The sequence below is a fragment of the Choloepus didactylus genome, chromosome 4, assembly GCF_015220235.1.
Source record: "Choloepus didactylus isolate mChoDid1 chromosome 4, mChoDid1.pri, whole genome shotgun sequence".
In the NCBI taxonomy this organism is placed as follows: domain Eukaryota; kingdom Metazoa; phylum Chordata; class Mammalia; order Pilosa; family Megalonychidae; genus Choloepus; species Choloepus didactylus.
Window position 1 is genome coordinate 83,319,499 of NC_051310.1, and position 13,341 is coordinate 83,332,839.

At 41.0% G+C, this 13,341-nt stretch overlaps 1 long non-coding RNA gene across 8 annotated transcripts in view; it reads left to right on the forward strand.

Annotated features, from left to right (window-relative positions):
* LOC119531577 overlaps positions 1 to 13,341 on the forward strand; it is a 66,839-nt gene that overhangs the window by 29,347 nt on the left and 24,151 nt on the right. For 3 of the 8 annotated variants that reach the window (XR_005216346.1, XR_005216349.1, XR_005216345.1), the window contains 4 exons: positions 2,993 to 3,445; positions 4,333 to 4,627; positions 6,724 to 6,827; positions 7,420 to 8,688. This is a non-coding gene — a long non-coding RNA (uncharacterized LOC119531577). Of the gene's footprint in view, positions 1 to 2,992; positions 3,446 to 4,332; positions 4,628 to 6,723; positions 6,828 to 7,372; positions 8,689 to 10,244; positions 11,139 to 13,341 lie in introns of those variants that run through there. The other 5 variants (XR_005216350.1, XR_005216348.1, XR_005216352.1 and 2 more) reach the window with 5 other exon arrangements.

Here is a 13,341-nt window from a genome sequence, read left to right on the forward strand (position 1 = left end):
GCTTGGCCTTTGCTTTCACTGCCAAGTTTCACGTGACCCCACTTTCCTTCCCACCCTGATGGAGCATGAGCTGTGAATGTTTAGATTTTGTCTTCCTCTGAGGAAGACTGGCAATGCTTCTCTTTTTGATAATATGGTAAAAGTTAGTCATTGTGGGTATGTGCTTGGCTTTTAAGAAGCTTCTTGTCAGCACACTTTAATTTTTCCAGTTTGTTAGCCTGGAAAGCACCACTATTAGTACCAAACTTCAGTCTTAAAGAGGCAGAATAACGATGTTCATTCTTCTGTCTTTCCCAAACTGATGATAGAGATTTTTAGGTTTTTTTAATGTGGTGGGAGATATCTGTATTATTATTTGTTTAAAATCAATTATGCTTTACTCCAAATTCTTTTTCTGGTGTTTATTTTATCTGTCCTTCTCTCCCAGAGGGGCAGAATTAAGGCCCCCATTTGGTTTTTATTAGTATAATCAGTTAATAGCTGTTCTATAATGCTTTACTTATTATGTTAATTTTCTGTCATTATGTCCAGAGGCAGCCTACTGGAAGACCACATTTAAAAAAGAGGAGATCTAACTTACTTCTTTAATGGGTCCAGTTACCGTTTATAGTTTTAGAGAAGATCATTAAACACTTTTGATTTACAAGGTCATTGAAAATATGTATAAACTGCAGGCTTCTATTTTAAATCTATCTGTTCTGTGTCTAATTTGGTGATGTTGCAAACACTAACCCTGGTGTCTCTATTGACATCAGCTGATTACACCGGTTCTTTGTATATGCTTTGAATATGTCAGAGGTATGTATGACTTATGCTTCTGCCATCCATACAGTACCAGTTGTTGCAATTCTATTGCACACACGGCTAAACTCTGGGTCCCAGGGTCCAGCGTCCGACAGGACTAGTTATCCAATTAAAATAGAGTTTCAAAGCAGAGCATAAGGACAAGCTAACTCACCCGAAGGGCAACAAAGGAGAAATCTACCTAAAGACAAATGTGATACATTTTGCTCCAGTGCAAGGTTGCATTCTGACTTAGATGAATGTATTGAAGCGAAAATAACGTTAACTCAGCAGTCAGGTTCTTGGGTTCTAGATGTAGCTCTAATGTGAACCAGGACTAAGACCACTCGGGCCTCCGTTTCTTCCTCTGCAAAATGAGGAGTTGGGATGAGGATTCTAAGGTCCCTTGCAGCTTTTGCACTCTGTGCAAAGTTCAGTCAGTGGCTGCTCTGTGCAGGCAGCTCCGCGAGGAAGAAGCATTGGCAGGTGATCAAATCAGGATTAGATTGCTTGCTCTTTCATTCACTGTCGGGTCTCTGGAGATCAGCATGGCACTGGGCACAAAAGAGGGGCTCATAAATGCTTTAATAAATAGTTTTTATCATGGAGCTTAAGTAAAATTCTGATTTAAGATGTGTTATTTGTGCAATGGCTGTGAGTAGCATGGAAAGAGCACTAGACCACAAGTCATAGGGCCCTGCTGTGTGAGCCTCTCAATAGTCTCTTCTTCAAATAAAGGGTTTGGAGAAGAATCACCAAAGTAGCTTCTAACTAAGAGATTCAATGACCCTGTAAGAACTGATTGCCATGTAAAGCAAATAAGAAGGTTCAGATATACCCCAACATCCTGTGCCCAAGGCAGTTAGAGCCTGTTATCTGTGATTTAATCTCATTAGGAAGAAGTACCTGAGCTTGCTATGAGGATTGACTGAGAAAGAAAGGAAACACAGGGGGTTTGTATGCTAAGGGTTGACTGGGAATTTTATGCAAAGAAGGAAATGAGGTTTCCTGTAATTGCCTGTTATTGAGCTATAGAATATATCAAATATTGTCTTTAAGTCATTTTGACATCTTGTCCTTTCCACTGCACCACCTGCTTCGGCTGTCTCTATATCCTGCCCTTGGTGGCAATGCTTGAGGACATCCCTTTCGGGAAATGTCATCAGAGAGGGCAATGGACAGGGGATGCAGCAAAGCCAAAGCATAATTGAAAGGAAGATGGGAAAAGCCTGTAATACATTTCAATGGAAATACTTTTAAGGCATTTCAAGGAGGCGGCTGAGAAATAATGACAATTTTAAAAAGAAAGAATCTTAACTTTGATCTGATGTTCTTCTGTAAAGCAGCTAAATAAATAATTTTTCAAGCGTTAAGCAGAAAATTCTAATGGCTGGACCCAAATGCTTTCATTTGCATCTTGGGACTTCTATTCCTCCAAAAGAAATTAAAAAAAATTATAAAGGTGATTTTTCCAGAGAGATTAATGCACAACGCATTTGGTGGTCAGCTATCATAAAAACTACAGCAGCATAGAATAGCTGAGATTAAGAGCTAGATTTCAATCAGGCAAGAATCTAGTTAATGTCAGAGACTAATTAAGAAATCTGTAATGTTTGATGGAGAAAACTCTATCAGGGTGTGAATGGAATTTTCCTTTTCCGTTGCTGTTGGGGATTTTAATGGAATGTGTTCTACATGGACTTTGGTATTCGCAGAAGTTTTCCAATTAACATGGAGCTTCAAAGCATAGCATAAAGATAAACTAACTCACCTGAATAGCAACAAAGGTGATATTTACCTAAAAATAATTGTGATAGATTGGGCTCCAATGTTAGCTTGCATTTCTCCTAAATTTCTTAACCCTGAAATCCGCGGTAGTTCATAGACTATAAGCTCCTTGAGGGCAGATAAAGGGTATTGTTATTATTATTATTAATTTTGCATTCCCTAGTGCAGGGTTTTTAGCGCTTAATAGATTTCCATTGAATGTTTATGAAATAGAAGAATAACATGCTTTGTTATTGATTTGTTTTTTTATTATTGCCAAGCATCGAACCATGTTGTGGCCTATCTTCTTGCCAATAACTAGGTCAATCGAAAGGAAACCTTGCAGGGGTAGCCTGGGGGCTGAATTTGACCAGGGTATGTGTTTTGTTCAGCCACATGATATTTTACTTCTAAAAAAAAGTTGTTTTCTAACTTTTAAAAGTCAGGAACTTCAACTTCCCATAAAAAGATGGATTTCTGGATTCTTTTGGAAGATCAGAAGACGTGGCACTGCTGGGTCCACAACTCTGCATGACCATCAGCTGGCTACCGTTGTTGACTTCTGTTCTTTGACTGGGTTCCTTCACAGTTGCCACCATTCCCTATAGATGACCTCAGGTTGGCTTTCTTTGTTTATTTACCAGCCTGGGGCATGGGGTAGGCCCCCAGGATTAGGAGCAAATATTTGGTATGTGTTTCTATCACTTTTGGATGTGAAGTAGTTAAAAAATTTAAATGTGAGCCTAATGCTTGTTCCCAGTTCCACAGGAAGAGAAGAAAAGAGTCTAAGTATGGGGTTTGGAGTGAATCTGTGGGACAGACATGCCTACTTCTTCAGTTTCTCCAGTGGGACTCAGAGTGGGATTGGAGCACTTAATAACCCTAATGATATCAGGTAGGAGCTCATCAGGGAGTTGTTTAAGAATTTGTCAGAGAGTATTAAAATACCGTACATTCACACATAATCAAAAAGTGCTCATCAGTCCATCTGTCTATACATTTCCTTCCGATATTAAATTTGTTTTTCAGGGACTTTTCAAAATTGCATCACCTCCCCATACCCCCTTCCTTAGTGAATAAAAATGTGGAAAGAATGTTAAGCAAATCAGAATAATGCACACTGGTGAAAGTCCTGTAATTGAAATCATTATTGCCCAAGACACCATTGCTTTAATCAGCCTTATCATAAATCAATGCTTTTCACAAGTGAAGGTTTAAAATAAAGTGCAGTTAAACAAATTGGGCCTCTTAAAAGGCAGATGCAATAGAGAAGCTCCTGAAAATGGATAAGGAAGTGCTTTCTGAATGGATACACTGGTTCTACCATTTTATCTTCCACTTAATTAAAAAAAAAATATTACCAGGTCCTTTCTTTGAAATTACATTTTGGAGGTCTGTAATGGCCAAGCCTTTAACCCATTAAAAAAATTTACTCCTAGAACAGTCAATATTTGATGTTTAATTGCATTTCCTTGTTGGAGAGGAAAATCTGTTTCTTCCCTTCCTTTCCTGATTGACTTTTCAAAAATCACCTTGTGAGCTAAAAAGTTGGAGAGGAGTAATTGATTTTCAAAATGTATGTGTAGGTGTGTGTGTGTGTGTGTCTTTTTGTGTGTGCATGCGCGTGTATATAAACTCCCATATGCCACAGTGACTGCAAGGCAGGTGCTATTCTCTATTTAACAGATTGGGCATCTGAGGCTCAGAAGGGTAAAGGACTTGTTTAGGGTCTCACAGGTAGGAAGCAATGGAATGATGAGTCTATTCTTTCTCTGCTGTTAGGTGTGCTTCGTACCCAGGTGTAGATGGAGTTGGAAAAAAAACAAACATTGTGCCAATGGTTTCCATTGTTGGAACAACTAATCCTCTCAACCCAGTTCGCCAGCACCAGATTCTGGCCTTTGGCAGATAACGCCATGCTACCCCCAAGTGTGGAAAGAGCCCAGTTGTGATTTGGACCTTTTATGTGAATGCTTCATTGTAACTAAGCCAGGAGAAGCAGTTGAACCAACTGTATAAGTGATACCACCTGACAAGAGATTTCTCATCAAGGAGTTTTGCATGGATGATGAGGCAGGTCAGTGATCTTATTAGAAAAAGTGCCCACAGGACTGTAAATGAATTTCAGGAGCTCCTCGGGACTTGTTTCAAAAGAAAGAGGGGGCCAGCAGGACATGGTGTGGAAAGGGTGAGAATAAGCCTCGGTTCCATGGCCTCGGGTTAGAAAATTTCCATGACATTGTCAACCCCTCACCTTTCATATGCAGTAAATTCACTACCAAAGCCTAAAGTGTTTTCCTTCTTGCTTGCTTTTTTTTTCCCCTATTCCCACAAAACCAGATATTATTTAAGTCCTTTGAAAAGCAGCACAAACCAACTGTTCCTCCTCAGATTATCCCTTTCAGAGCTCAGGTGATGTCCCTCATTGGGTTACACCTCCCTGGCTTTGTGGGTAGATGTGGGCTAGATCATTCTGCATTATTCCACCTTGCAAGGAAATATTTATATGTTAGCCTTACCAGTTCCCATCTCCTCTGGGAATAGTTCTGTGTGCACCGTCTTCTCTCTAGTCGTGGGCCAATTAATTGCTGGCTTCCATAGGATCACAGGACATCTGGCAGGAAACTAGGAAACTGTTTGTTCTTCTTTGTGACTTCACTCAGGTGGACAACTACAAGGTGTAAAACTGTAGGATGAGAAATTTCTGAGAAGTTCAGCACAAAATTTCAAGAAAGTGCTTGGAAGGAAACTGGCTGATGTTAAGGGAGTGGAAGTTTGCACTATTCCAAAGTAGTTTTCTTCTAGATCTGGAAACTCAAAAACTTACTTGTATGCACTTTTTTAAAGTTTTTTTTCCCCCTTCCCTTCCCTTCTCTTCCCTGCCTTTTTCTCTTCTTCATCTCTTTTTTCTTTTCCTTTTTCTTTTATTCCCAGTTAGGTTACCCCACTGTTAGACAAAGGGTGGGGAAACTGACACTCTTAAATTGCCAGAAGAGTGTAAGTTGGCAAAACCCTTTTGGAAAGTCATTTGGCAGTATATATCAAGAACCATGAAAGTGCTTATAACCCTTGACCACATTGTTTTACTTCTGGGAATCCATTCTCAGTACCAAAAGGATAACACAAAAGATGTTCAGCAAACTATTGTTTATGGTAGTTAGAACCTAAATGTATAACAATAGGGGAAGTGGAACTATGAAACAGCCACTTAATGTTATTGACAGTAATGAAAACTAGGTAGTAATATGGAAATACGGTATGTACTCCTAATGATTACAAATGTGTAGACAAAATATGCATAATCATAACAAAGGCAGCATCTGTTGTTTACTTAATATATGATAGGCACAGTGCCACGGGCTTTGTATGCCTTGTCTTGTTTCATCTGCATACCAACTTTGTGAGGTAGGTCTTATTATATCTCCATGTCACAGTGAGAAACGAGAGGCCAGGAAGGTGAAGTGCTTTATCTTAAGAAAAATCTTATAATTTGATCATCCTGGTTGATCACAGAGCTTTCAGTCGTCAAAATATGTGGTTGTTTTTAGTAAAAAAACAAACAACAACCAAAAAAATGACCAAAACCCTAAAAAACACAACAGCAACAAAGAAAAATCTGACAAAATCTACACTTATAATAATCACGTGAAAAATAGTCAGGACAGCTTGTATCAAGAGAAAGACACGTTTGAGAAAGCTTATCTATTTACCAGATAATAAAATGATAGGTAGCTATCCCAAGTGACATTGAATGTTTTTAGGTCTTTCTCTGCAGTGGGAATTAAGATACCATATGTATCTAAGAGAATCTAATGTTATTTTGCCGATTTAAGAAAGGCCCAAGGGAGCATGCCTTAGGTGTAGAGGGAAAGGATGTTGTTCAGATTCTCTTGAGAATTTTCTTGTAGACTGGGACCTAGACCAGTGGTTCTTAATTTATTTCATGTGAGAATGTATTTGCAAATATTAACGGAATCTTTGATCTCTCACTCTCCGGAACAATACACATATTAACATTTATGTAACATTTTGCGTAGACTCCCTAGAAACCCCTCAAAGGACTCTAGATTAAGAATCTAGGATATCTATTAACTTGCATTCGAGAGTCTTTGAAATCTTTTAGGTTTATTGCTGATTTGAGGATTTAAATTAAGATTTCCCTCTCTGTTTCAGGTTGCGGAATATTTCTTTCACCACAGTTTGGGAAAAGTCCTTTCGCAAACAGCTCCAGCACTGATGCAATTCTTTTCAGAGCATTGTCTAGTAAGACTTTTAAAGTAAGTAAATAAAATAAGTAATTCAGTTTCAATGTTTTCTTTAATATGACTGCATCTTATCATGGACACTTGTATTCGCGTGTATGGCTAACAACTACCTTCTGGATTTACTGTGTTAGGGCGAAAGAAAGGCAGAATGTACGTCACCAAGAATAGATGAGTATATCTGGCAGTGCAGTTGACTCTATAACAAAGAGAAAACTTCACAAAGTGTGCGGAGAGCATTATGAATGTCTTTTCCTTCCACACCTGCAGAAATGCAGTTTTGTTAAACACATACGTGTTAAGTGTTTGTGCATAAGGCGTAGCATTAGATGAACGTGAAACACAGAGGGAAGTTGTCCTTGTCTGAGATAAATCAAGGACTCCCAGGCGTGAGATCTGGAAGGGCCCAGGCAGCTTCCTGGCACTTGCTGCTGAGCTGCTAATAAAATTACAGCCAGGGCATGATTTCATTCCTTGAAACATTTTCATCGTCAGGAAGAAGAAAGTAATTTTTTTTTTTTTTTAACCATCTCTGTTTTCCGAAATTGAAAAATTTTCAGATACTAATCCCCAAAGACTTTATGTGCACTCTCTACCTCCTGTTCAGGATTGTGTGATGAGAAGATAGAAAGCCATGGGAAGAGGTCACCAGCCTGTCAATTCCAGGAACTTCCCCGCAGCAGTGGTCACTGCCTGTGTTACCGAAGACGGCAAAAACACGAGCAGTCCTGCATCTGGCCAATTATGCAATTCTCCATCACGCTGGGAGATTCCTTCCCTACCCCAGCTGGTGAACAGTTATGCCCTGGAGCCTGGGGACGGACATACCTTGTAACTTTTTAACCTAGTTAGTGTAACTGCCAATATTATTCCTATTCATATAAATGTCTAATCCTTTCTTAAATCTCGCTAGACTATTTGCCTCAATAATATCCCACGGCAACGAATTCCACAGGTACATTATACGCTGCTTTAAAAAGTACTTCCTTTATTCGTTTTAGATTTGTTCCCTTTTAACGTCACAAGATGGGCCTTGCTCTTGCATTAAGTGGCACAGGATACAGGCATTTTAAATTGAGCTTTACTTCTTCCAGGCACTTTCTTTGCCATTATTAAAGCACCATCTTCTTCATATGTTTTCTATTTTGGCACATATAACCGAGATTAAATAAGATGATTTAAATAAATAGTCTCATACTCTTTTGGACAGATAATAGACATTGGAAAATAATTCTCCTACTATTCGATGTCATTCAGTGAATAAATATTTATTGAGCACCTACTATGTGCAGGAACTTTTCTAGGTATTGGAAAGACAGCCTTGAGTAAGACAAGGTCCTTGCTCGGAAGGACCTAATTTTCTAGAGAGGAAAGACAAGCAGTAAACAAGTGAACAAATATATGAACTACATGGTTTCAGATAAAACAGTGACTGGGAAGGTGGTGGCAGGAGCCACTTTAGATTGCGTGGTCCAGGAGTGGCACTCTGAAAGGGGGAAAGTCAAGACTGACCATCAAGGAGTCATCTATGTGAAGTTTCCTTGAAGACGAAATCCAACTCCTTGATCAGTGTCCATCGTTATTTGTTCAAAGAATGAATGAATGAATAAATCATGGTTCAGAAGGGAAAACTTAGTTGCAGAAGACATCCATCCATAGATCAAGGACTAACATTTCTCAAATCCTTCTGTTCTACAACTCTAGAGATTATTGGAGTGAAAAACCAAAACCAAACCAAAACAACAACAACAAAAACAGGGTTTAGTTAGTTGGACACAGGTTTCAAGTTCTGCTGATGCTCCCAACTACCCATCCAAATGACACTTGGCTGAGTCATCTAATCTCTCTCATCCAAAGTCTTTTCATTCAAAAAAATGGGAGCAAAACGTCCTTCCTTTGTGGGGTTTGGAGGAGTGGAGGCAATGTATGTGGAAGTGCTTTATAATTGCTGAATGGTGTCAAAATGTTGGTTATTCTTGTGGACATCAGTTGTTTTCAGCATTTGGACTTTTCTTTCATCTTCCATTCTTTCCTTTCTCTCTCCCTTGTTTTCTCCATTCCCTATTTTATACCCTCCTTCTGCCTGCCGCTCACCAGTGGCACCCATAATATTCAGCTTTCTGCACGGCTGGCTGGCCTCAGAGGCAGCTGAAGGAGGAGCTTTTCCCTTTCTGAAATTCTTGTCTATTTTTTAAGAACTCTAAAAATTGAGTCAGGTGGTGCTGTGTCTTGTTGATATGTTGGGCTGGGTGTGCATTTCGAATAGTGATTGTTTGCTTTTATTTTGTTTGCTGCTTAGTCTTCTGGGGTCAGGCTAACCAAACTTCTCTCTGCATATCAAAAGTTCTTCCCTGAATTTCTGATGAAATCTCAGAAATCAAGACTTTGGTTAGAATTATCTGATTACCTGCCTTTTAGCTTCTCTCTGTGTTCTGGTGAGCTAGGCATAGGCCAGTTCCTCATATTTCCTCTTGTTATTCTTTTTATTATCCCTTAATGTATTTTTTTTCCTATTTAGGCAATTTGAAGTAGAAGCCTATGCAGCTCTGCATAATAATGTATTTTAAAGACATTTCAAGGAATGAATTGTTAGAATTGTTTGCATGCATGGTTCAAATTTATTGGCAAATTGTTCAGGCCTCAGTTTTATGATGTAGCTGCCAGCTCCTTCTGGGTAAAACTCTGAAATAGGAGAAGTTTCCCTTTGGAATCTCTCAGGAACACTTCTATTGCCTTGCTCCCTCCCTTTCAACACCTCCCTCCTTTCTTGCCTCCAAATAACTCGTGGAGCTTCCAGGCCTATCACACATTAAATGTGAAGACATTTCACAGCACCCCCACCCCCCACCCCCAAACCTGCCCCCAACAAAGGTGAGGCGTGCAAGGGAATAAATCTTTAATGGTATAATTGTAGACAGTGTGGCAACTGGGAAGGGCGGCTATTTTTGGCTATGGGGCTTTCTCCTTGACCTGAGATGATACTGCTTCGCCTGCTGCTGATACAGGTCATCCTTGCAGCAATGGGTGTTTGTCATTCCCGGGGGTTGCTTCTTCATTTCTCTGCCAAGCAATTCTGTGCTCACCCAGAATTCCGTGCATTTGTTCAAGGGCATCCATCTGTCAATGTGCACCCTCTATGCTTGCCACAGGCTGGCATTCCAAGGTGGAGGGGCACGCTTCCCCGATGATAGCACAGATGGAAGGGACTGCCTTCCACATACGGGATGGGTGAAGATTTCCAGCCTCCATGCTTTATCAGCTGCTCAGCCTCCGTTCTATGAGTCACTCTCCCTCTGAGCAAGGCGAGCCACGTGGGTCTCCAGCCTGTGGTGTCTGAGCATTCCCACCTCCACCACCTGATTTGAAGCTGCACCCTAGGGCAGCCTCACAGCCGATCTTCTGACCACCCTGCTTGCTGTCTTCCCACTCAAGCTCCTGATGCAGCTGCTGTCTGCAGACCCCCTGTACCGCCCTGGGAAGTGAGTCGGAACTCCTGCAGCAGATGGGTGGAACAGCTACGAGAAGATCCGAAGGTGGCCAAAAATAACAGCGCTTTCCAGATGAGGTTAATGTTATAGCCAAGATCATCACTGGGGTAGGGCGTCTTGTTCTTAGTTTTACGACCTAAAAAGTATGCAGAAGACTCAAAGATCATTCAGGAAGAAGGAATAAAGTTGGTAAAGAATGGGACAATGGGAACAACTTAAAAAAGAAGGAATTGCCTTTCTTTATGCCCCAAAAAGAGCAAACAGAGGCCTTTTACAGGTATGGGGAGAGCTCTGGAAATCTGGTTGGCAGCTCTCTCTTCTACATCTCTCCTGGCTGTAGAAAAGTGTTGAATTCTGGATTCACAGAAAGAGAAACTAGGATGCAAGGATCAAGGAACAGAAAATAATCAAGGATAAGAAAGAAAAGGGAGAAAATGTCAAGAGAACAGGTTGCCTTCCTGTATCTGCTGTTGAATTAAATTTAACCATTATTTATTTAGAACCAACCATGTCTCTTTTAGTTATTTATTTCTGCATGACACATCACCCTAAGATTTAGTGGCTGAAAATCATAACAACCATTTCATTATTATCTGTCCAATTCTGAGTGTTGACAGGGTCAGCTGCTGGTTCTTGCTGCCTCTTTGCTGTGGGTGGAGTCTGACTGTGGCCACGACTGGAGTCATCTCTAAGTCTTCCTCTCTCATTTGGTGATGGATAGTAGCTACTGCTGCAACTTCAGGTGGGGCTCTCAGCTAGAACACCTGCAAATGGCCCTCTCGGGTGGTCTGACCATCTTCATGTAAGGCAGCCTTGTGCTTCTTAGGTGGTACCTCAGAGCTCCAAAGATGAGTGTCCTCAGGGAAGAAGGGAGAAGGTGAGTCATTGTTCCGGTTTGCTAATGCTGCCTGTTACGCAAAACACCAGAAATAGATTGGCTTTCACAAAAGGGGGTTTATTTGGTTGCACAGTTATAGTCTTAAGGCCATAAAGTGTCCAAGATAATGCATCAACAATCGGGTACCTTCACTGGAGGATGGCCAATTGTGTCCGGAAAACCTCTGTTAGCTGGGAAGGCACATGGCTGCCGTCTGCTCCAAAGTTCTGGTTTCAAAATGGCTTTCTCCCAGGGCGTTCCTCTCTAGGCTTCAGCTCCTCAAAAATGTCACTCTTATTTGCTCCTGGGGCATTTGTCCTCTTTTAGCTTCTCCAGAGCAAAAGTCTGCTTTCAAAGGCCATCTCAAAAATGTCTCTGTATGCTGCAGCTCCTCTCTCAGCTCCTGTGCATTCTTCAAAGTGCCCCTCTTGGCTGTAGCAAGCTCGCTCCTTCTGTCTGAGCTTATATAGTGCTCCAGTAAACTAATCAAGGCCTAAGCTGAATGGGCGGGGCCACACCTCCATGGTAATTATCTAATCAGAGCTATCACCTACAGTTGAGTGAGTCGCATCTCCATGGAAACACTCAATTAAAGACTTACAGTCTAATCAACACTAATACGCCTGCCCCACAAAATTACATCAAAGAATATGGCTTTTGGAGGGGCATAATATATACAAACCAGCACGGCCATCCTTTGTGGCCTTGACCAAATCATATCCTTTGTTATTTGGCCATTCATGAAAGTCAGCTCAGATTCAAGGAGAGGTCATAGAGACCTCTCTTCTGGGTTTGACAAGTCGTAAAGATCTTGCGGACATGTCTTAAAAGTGCTACAGTGTCCAATCACGATGTCAGCTCCTTTGTACCCACCTCCCATGCTCCAGGAGCTTCCAGTTTAGTTTGGAGCTGTAAAAACCAATTATGTATTCAGTGAAAAGTAATGAAATATCCATTCACTAGGAGATGGAGGTGATAGATGAGCCTGTAGCAGGCGGGATACTCTTGCAAGCAGAAGAGGGCACATGCAGTGTAGTTGGAAGGCCTGAGGCCACTTGTCTTTTGAAGCATTGAAGGCAAACAGGAAGGCATGGCTTATGTTCCTTTACTCTTGAGAGAGGGTGTTCTTGGTAGATTTACTCAAGCCTGTATGTTCACTCTCAAGAATTTGTCTTGTGCCCCATCTTCCCTTCCCCTGCCCTACCTTGGGCCCACCAACCATCCTTTCTTTCAACAACATTGTTTTGCCAGGGTCCTAAAACTCTGTCCATCCCTTTATCTCCCTCAGCCATGTACTTTTGCTTTTTGGGCATGAATGTGACTTCCCTCCCGTCCTCCTTTCCTACATATTTGCCGTTCCACTGCCATTTCTCAGGCCAATGAACTTTTCCCTGCCCTTCTTTGATCCATTCCTCAGGTGATTGCTTGAAATATATACTTCAATTTCGGTTTCCTCCTTTAGAACTATTTTCTCTTGCCTTCTAAGATCATATCTTGTATTCAGTGTGGCTCATGCCATTCTTTTCTGCTTGTCCTGTATTTCCTAGTAGCCATTGGCATAAGCATGATGTTGCAGGATGGTGAGCCTTGTGTACCCATCACCCAGCTTCTTCATCAAATACAGCTCTGACATCTTCATGGTGAGAACTTGCTCAACATCCAAGGACTTTCAAATGGGATTTGCTGTTTCGGCTACTAACCCTTCTTTTGCTAAGCTTGTCATATCCCATCATCATTAAAGATGCTTTTTGTCTTTATCTGGGCCTTCAGTCTCCAAATACTGTCTACTCACCACATGTACTTTTCAATCTCCATGCATGTTGGGCCCTTTTATTTTTACACTTGGTATAAAAGTGATACATGTCCACTGTAGAACATTTAGAACATAGAAGCAAAAATAAGAAAACCAACTTTGTAGACAGAAACATTGTTAATAGTTTGATGTGGATCCTTCCAGTCTTTTTTCTCTGCATTCATAGCTTTTATTTACAAAAAATAAGATTGGCACTTAGATGATCAGAATTATCCTCCAACCCACTGCTCCTTTACAGAACCAGTTCTTACAGAACTCTAACCCCTGGCCCCAGCTGATTGGACCATGGGTGGACAACTGTTCTCCAGCTGGGCAAGTGCCTGCTCTTCCCTTGGGATTAAACCAGATGGT